At 45.2% G+C, this 7,919-nt stretch overlaps 1 protein-coding gene and 1 non-coding gene across 5 annotated transcripts in view; one reads left to right on the forward strand and one right to left on the reverse strand.

The window, feature by feature from the left end:
- The window catches only part of Exd2 (exonuclease 3'-5' domain containing 2), a 55,297-nt gene extending 47,595 nt beyond the window's left edge, over positions 1-7,702 (reverse strand). For 2 of the 4 annotated variants that reach the window (XM_023702581.1, XM_023702579.1), the window contains exons 1-2: positions 7,248-7,702; positions 4,560-4,773 (exon numbers count right to left, since the gene is read on the reverse strand). The gene's annotated coding sequence lies outside the window, so the exon portion shown is untranslated. The remainder of the gene's footprint in view (positions 1-4,559; positions 4,774-7,247) is intronic. The other 2 variants (XM_004624759.3, XM_023702576.1) reach the window with 1 other exon arrangement.
- Positions 4,221-4,322, forward strand: LOC111813344. Its single transcript, XR_002818635.1, has one exon. It is a non-coding gene; the product is annotated as a small nucleolar RNA U13 (small nucleolar RNA).
- Positions 7,703-7,919: the final 217 nt, after the last annotated feature.

Genomic DNA, 7,919 nt, shown 5'->3' on the forward strand with positions numbered 1-7,919 from the left:
AATAATAATAACAATAACAACAACTAGCCCAGCCATATAGTCAGTGAATTAAAGCACCTGCTTAGGTGGGTGCAGTGACTGGGGTTCGATCCCTGGGCATGTGTGCCAGCCCCACCCCCAGGGCAAGCTGAGAGGTGACTGAGACCGGGCTTGGTGGCGCATGCCTGTAATCCCAGCACTTGGGAGGCTGAAAATTGGAGGATCACTACAATTCCGATCTGTGTAGTGAGACCCTCTAGACCCTTTACTAAAATAATAACAACCCACAGTACTGAATAGACAGGTTAAACAGTTGATCAGAGAACACAAAGTGTGTTACTAAACTGAAGATAAATCTGTGACTGTTGTCACTTTCGTGTGGACCATTGTTCTTAACCATCACCATTTTTGTTGCCATTCCTGCCTTCTGAGTCTTCAAGTAACTCTTGAGCTAATGGGAACTTTGTGAACCCAGCCTGAAAGTGTGCATGACTTGGGTGAAGAATGTGTGGATAAAATCACTGACAGCTATGTTGCCACTGTATCCTGAGCAGGCTATGTGGACAAGAAAGCGTCCTCTAGGGCCAGCCAGATAGCTCAGTGGATTAAAGTGCCTGCTTAGGCAGAGGCAGGAGCCAGGGGTTGGATCCCTGGCCTGCCATGACGGCCACAACCCCAGAGTGTGCTGAGACTGGACATGGTAGTACAGGCCTGTAAACCCAGTGCTTGGGAGGTTGAAAAACAGGAAGGATCACTACAAGTCCAATCTGTGTAGTGAGACCCTGTAGACCCTGTACTAAATACAAAGAAAGAAAGAAAGAAAGAAAGAAAGAAAGAAAGAAAGAAAGAAAGAAAGAAAGAAAGAAAGGCATCCTCAAGGAGAGCTAGTGCTAGACAGGAGAGATGGGGGCCAATGGTTCTATAGGAAATAGAGCTAAAATAAGTTCAGGCTGGAATTCAGGGTTTGGAGGATCATGATAATGTTCCTCAAGAAGGCATGACTGTATTTGAATAAAAGTAAACTTTGGTATGAATAAATGAATAAATGTAGATCATTTAACACAAAAAAAGACATCTCCTAAAAATGAGCCTTAGTGCAACTTTTGAAGGAAAAATTAATGTAAGACCCTGTCTTATTTTAGGGGAAATACAGTAATAGGGAATTACAAATCAAAGCCACAATGAGACACTACTTCACAACCACTAACATGAGTCTCACAATTCTTTTTAAATGATAATTAAGTATTGGCAGAAATTAGAACGTTCATGTATTGTCAGTAGGAATGTCAAGTAGTGCCACTGCTCTGGAAGAGACTGGCAGTTCCTCAAAAGGTTAAGTATAGATTTGTCATACAAATCTTTTCTTTTTTGGGGGGAAGGTATCCCAAACTCAGGATCTTGAGCTTGCCAGGCAGGTGCTTAATCCACTGAGCTATCTTCCTAGCCCCTGCCATATAATCCTACAAACCCACTCTCAGCTATACATCCAAGGGAAATGAAAATATGCCCACCAGGCATGGTGGTACACTCCTGTAATCCCAGCACTCAGCAAGCTGAGGCAGGAAGATCATTGCGAGTTTGAGGCCAGCCTGGGCTATGTAATGAGTTCAAGGCCAGCCTGAGCTGCATAGTGAGACTTTGTCTAAAAAAAAAAAAGATAAAAGAAAATATGCCCATACCAAACTGAACACATACTTCTAGAGACTCTTAGTTACTTCAGAAGGCTCAGTCAGAAGTTAAACCACAAGTTTAAGGCCAGCTTGGGTAACTGTGAGAGCAGTCTCAAAATACAATTTTAAGAAAAAAAAAAAAAAAAGATGTGATATACTCAGTGGAAGAACATCCTGAGTTTAGTTCCCAGTATCAATATATAAAAAAAAAGTAAAGAAATAGTTCATAAAAGCATTACTAGGGCTGGAGAGATGGCTCAGTGGTCTAAAGCACCTACTTGAAACAAGCTTGGCAAAGCACAGGGACCGCGGTTCGATCCCCCAGCACCACATGCCAGCCAGCCCCGCCCCCTGGTGGGCTGAGCTGGCCACACACACACACAATAAATAAATGTAATAAATAAAAATAAATAAACATTTAAAAGAAAAAAGCATTACTAATACAGTATTAACCCCACAGTAGAAACAAGCCAAAAGTCCATTAGCTGATAAAAAGATACAGAAAATATAGCATATCATCATGTGTGGGTTGAATGTATCCCTCAAGAAGATATGCTGAAGGGCCAGTGTGATAGCTCAGTGGACTAAGTGCCTGCTTAGGCAAGCACAGGGACTGGGGTTCAATCCCTGGCACCACATGCCCCACCAGCCCCACTCCTGGGTGTGCTGAGCCAGCCACCAAGACTGGGCATGGTGGTGCACGCCTGTAATCCCCAGCACTGGGGAGGCTGAAAACAGGATTACTGCGAGTCTGAGCTGCCTAGTGAGACCCTGCACAAAATACAAAAAAGAAGGTATGCTGAAATTCTAACCCCAGTGCCTGTTGCCTATGCATATGACCTCACTGGTTCTCATTGGAAACAGGGTCTTTACAGGCACAGTGAAGATGAGCTCACACTGAAGAGGGCTGGGGCACAGATCCAGGATGGCTGGCGTCCTATGGGAAGAGAAGAGACTCAGAACAGTATGTGAAGACGCACAGAGGAGAGGTCCTGTGAGGATGACACAAGATGGGTTTGTGCAAGTTCAAACCAAGGAATGTCAAGGACTGCCAACCAGCCCAGAACTAGGGAGAGCCAGGAAGACTCCCCCAGAGCCTAGCGATAGCTGGTCTTGCAGACACCTCCACTGCAAGCTCCAGCCCCCAAAACTGTGAGAAAACAGGTTTGCATTGTTTTAAGCCATCTGGTTTGTGTCGCTTTGTTACCAAAGCTCTAGAAAACAAATTCACCATGGAATAGAATTTTATTCAGCAATAAGATGGAATGAAAATGCAGATGCTGCAGCAGGCACAAACTTGCAAACATTGTGAAGTCAAAGAAGTCAGTCCTAATGCAACACATATTGTGTGATTCCACTGATTTGAACAACTAGATCTATGAGGACAGGGGGCTACACCTGGGCTGCCCAGGCTGGGTGTTAGGGGAGAAGGGAATGGGGCGTGAACGCTTTGAGAGGTAATAGAAATACTCTGAAATTAGACTGTGGAGATGGTGGTACAACTCTTAAGAATACACTAAAAATTATTGCATTGTACATTATGAATAATGAATTATATGATGCATGAATTACATCTGAGTAAGGCCATAAAAAAATATTCTGACAAACTGATCAAAAACAATTTGAGCTGGGCATGGTTGCCCACATCTGTGATCCCAGCACTGGGGAGGTGAGGCTGGAGGATCAGCATGAATTAAAGACAACCCAGGCTATACAGTGAGTTCAAGGCCAGCCTGAACTACAGAAAAAGATCCTGTCCCAAAATAAAATATTCGGGAAAACCAAGAATAGCCAAAAATACTGTTTTTAAAATATGGCAGCATGTAAGTTGAAAAAGCATATGATTTCCAACAAAACAACAACACAGGAGTATTTGTCCTTCTAAGTTAGAAGTTTAAAATACAGTCTAAATGGGATGTTTGGTACTGGCATTCAGCAAAATAGGCCACAGAACACAAGAAAACACAGAAACATATCCATGTGTGTGAGAAATTCGTACATAATAAATGTAGCATTTCAGGCTGGGGAGACAGCTCAGTAGCATAAGCACCTGACTGACAAGTACAAGGTCCTAAATTCAATCCCTGGTATCAATAAATAAATAAAAGGACAGGGGATTTGGCTCAGCAGTAGCATGCTTGCTTAGCAAGCTGGAAGCCCTAGGTTTGGTCCCTGGCACCAAAAATAAAAAATTAAAAACCTCCCCTAAAAAACAATTCAACCAAAAAAATACAGTTAAAAAAAAAAAAAACCCAAAACCCAATAAATAAATAAGTAGCATTTCATATTAATAGTTCTGGAGCCAGGTGTGGCACTACACACTTGTAATCCCAGCACACAAAAGGCTGAGGCAGGAGGTCATGAGTTGGAGGCCAGCCTGGGCTCCACAGTGAGTTCAAGGCCAACATGGACTATATAGTGAAATCTTATCTCAATAAAAAAAAAAAAGAATCATACTAGTTGTTCAAAAATGGACTAAATACCCAAGGAGACACTGTTCAGAAAACAATAATTATACATACACACCAATTCTACAGGAATTAAAGAAAAATAAATATATAAGAATTTATAATCGTTCGGTTCATGAGCATGATGATCGGGTGTTCATGCCTTATGCATGAGATGTGCCTCCCTCAAACCATGTTACAACATGGGCACATTACCTGTCTGATGTGAAAAAAAAAAAAAAGAGAGAGAGAGAATTTACAGAATAGGGCGTGGTGGCACAGGACTGTAACCCCAGCTCTAGGGAAGCTGAAGCAGGAGGATCACCATGAGTTCAAGGCCAGCCTGGGCTACATGGCAAGACCCTGTCAAAAAAAACAAAAAACAAAAAGAAAAAAAGAATTCATAGAGGAAGCTATAGTTGAGAAAACTGTTGTGCCTTAGAGTAGAGTAAACCATTTCAACCTCAGCCCGGCTGGCCTTTGAGATGGAGCTCTTCTGTGTCCCGCAGCACTGCGCTGTGGAGAGGAGCGAAGCAGCATGCTTGGCTGCCATCCACCAGGTGCCAAAGGCAGCACCACCTCAGCAGGACAACCAAAACAGTGTCTTCCAGATAAGGCCAAAGGGTCCCGGGGAACAAAACCGCTCCCCTTGGGAACCACTGGGTGGGGAATGACAGCTGTAAGATACAAACAGAAAAGACTGATGAATGTAAACATAAAATGTAGGGCTGACCAAATAGCTCAGCAGATTAAAGCGCCTGCAAGGAGGCACAAGGGCCAGGGGTTGGATCCTGGCCCCCCATGTGGGCCCCGCTCCCAGGGTGTGCTGAGAGGGCAATTGAGACTGGGAGTGGTGGCACTCGCCTATAATCCCAGTTCTTGGGAGGCTGTAAATAGGCAGATCACTACTAGTCTGACCTGAACACCCTGTAGACCCTTTCCTAAAATATAAAAAATAAAAAGTATAAAGTGTACAATGTCTCAACAAGGATGCCGTGTGCTTAAAGACAAACAGTAACATTACACAGAGCTCAGTGGCAGAAAGATGATGCTGGCCTTTAGGCCCAGCTACTCAATAAACTGCCGCATATGAAGACAATCTAGGATTTAACAAGATGCCGTCTCAGAGTGAAAACTGGGGTTATGGGCTGGGGAGATGGCTCAGTGGAATAAGCGCTTCCCTGGCAAGTGGAATGGACCTGAGTTCAATCCCCGGTTCCGCAAAAAAAAAAAAAAAGAAAAAGAAAAAGAAAACTGGGGTTGTGGTGGCCCATGCCTGTGGGCAGAACTGCTGGGAGGTCAAGGCCAGCCTGACTGCATAGGGAGGCCCTGCCTCAAACAAAGACCCTTGCAAAAAGAAAAAGAAAAAAAAAAGGGTAGCGATGTAGCTCAGTGTGAGGACCGCAGATCCAATCTCCAGTACCACAAAAATACTAGACAGTGGCTGGGGGGAGCAGAGATGTAGCTCAGAGAGACAGCACCTGTCTAGCCTGTGCATAGCCTGGGGTTCAACCCCCAGTATCACACAAAAAAGGAAAGCACACATGAACAACTGTTTAATCTCACTAGCAATTAGGGGAATACAACATAAAATGATGAAAAATCATTCTCCATCTGTAAGATTGGCAAAAATAAAAGACATTGACCAAATGTTTAAGAGAGCCTTGGGTAAAATAAGTATTATTATACATGGCTGGTAGGCGATTCAGCAACATTAAATGTCCACAGCCTCCAGGCAACAACTCCACCCACAGGCATCTATTCTTGAGGACTACTCATGGCGGCACCAGGAGTAGGGAAGAAGTTCTCCACACAGGGTAAGTGGAAGACTGCTCACAACTGGAAACAATGACCAAATCCCCCATATTAGGAAATGTTAACATACCACCTCTCTCACAGAGCAAGCATTGGTCTCTACATATTGACGAAGAAGATAGTTCAAGACCCATTTGAAAGCATAAAATATCAAGTTGCCAGACATGTATAATATGCCATATTTGTAAAACTATGCACTGTAAAAGATCAATATGAAATTTTACATATTTGTCATAGATACGTTTGTCAATGATTATGTAAAGAAACAGAAAAATAGTTTTCTATTTCTGACTAGTATCAGTTCTTATAAGATAGGGATGGAAAAAAATAAGTACCAAAGAGGATTTTTCTTGTTTAAATAATTTACACGATGTTTTTACAAGACAACAAGCAGAGACTACAACTAAAACAGGTATTTTAAAATATATTTTAAACACCCACTGGGTTTGGCCACATGTAGCCATTTCTTCCTCCAGTAAATCTCTTTTTTCCCACTTTCTAATTCAGGTAATTAACAAAGCCTTTGGCAAGATCGGCTCTCAAAGAGCCTCTAGGGGTGCTGAAGCTATGGCACGCGTGCCACAGACTTGAGGACACCAAAAGGTTTGCCATCACGGAAAGCATAGCCACAGGTCCTGGACTCAACCCCTGTACACAAAAACAAAAAACACAACCCTCACAACTTCCAGTTGTGACTCCTTGAAGTATACGACAAGTTTTCTGTTTTCGATGTGTGGGCATATAAAAGAGTCTGAGCATCAAGGCATGGGCGTATTTGTATTTTTATGAGCGAATGTCACTGTGTAATAAATAAGAATTAAGATTCTTGTCTCGATGTAACCCGCGAACGTGAAAAGCCGGAGCAGGGACCGCCAGGGCCCAGGCGGCAGGTGTGCCCGGGCGGGTCACTGGGCCGGGGGTCGCCGTGGTGCCCGCACTAGCGGGGACCGATGGGAGCCACCGCGGGCGCCAGCAGCCCCGAGCGCGGGGACGGGCCCTGCCGCCCGGCCGTGGGCAGTCCCAGAGTGTGGCAGACGCTCTTAAGGGAGGGCGAGGGGGGCGCCCCGGGCGGCCCGAGAGGGCGTGGGGCCCGCAGGCCGGGACGGAGACCCTCGAGGCGCCACGTCACGGAACCTTCCCTGCCCTCGCGGGAGCCGGCGAGGAGGCCGCGCCCCAGGGCGGGGACAGGGGCAGGACCAAGTCGCTCGCGGACTGCCGGGCCCCAGCCACGGGTGGCACAGCTCGGTACCCCAGCCCCCGGGCCCTCCTCTGGAAACCCAGGCTGCCCCGCGCACAATCCCGGGGAAGCCTCGGCCCGCCCCGGAGCTTCACTCACCTGCGGCTTCAGACCCGGCCTGAACACCTGCGGCGCCTCACGCTGAAAAACCGGAACCTCCGCGACAGCCTGCGCGAACATACCCGGACCCCCCGGGGTCGTAACCACTTCCGGTCCGCCGGCGGCGGCGGGGGAGGACGAGCCCCCAGCCGCGGTGTACGTGCGGGAGGCGCCATCTTGTACGGAAGTTGTTGGGGCAGTTGGTGCCTCCCCAGTTTTGCCACTGTTGAACAAAGAATCTGTTAAAATTGGAAGGTTGAACATCTCTTCAGAAAAATGGTGTTTTTGTTTCTGTGATGGCATTTTTGCTTTTCCCTTTGGTTTTGAAGGGAGATGCTTTTAAAACCCTCCCAAATACAGTGCAAGACCTCTAATTTTCATCCTTAAGTACTTTGGGTAGTATTTCTCTACTGCGTTCATTTTCTTAATTAAATGGTAACAGCAAATAAAATGAAAGACAGTGTATTTAGATCACATATTCTTCATTAGCAGTGCATATCATCCTATACCCTTTAATAATTTATGCCATCTTTTGTAACAATAATAGCTTCTGTTCATAGATTAAATCATTCAATCTTTTTTCTTTTTCTTTTTTTTCTTTTGGTAGAACCGGGGATTGAACTCAGGCCCTTGCGCTTGCCAGGAAAGCATTTATTCTACTGAGCCATCTCC

Source organism: Octodon degus, unplaced genomic scaffold, assembly GCF_000260255.1.
Source record: "Octodon degus isolate 3935 unplaced genomic scaffold, OctDeg1.0 scaffold00007, whole genome shotgun sequence".
NCBI lineage: Eukaryota > Metazoa > Chordata > Mammalia > Rodentia > Octodontidae > Octodon > Octodon degus.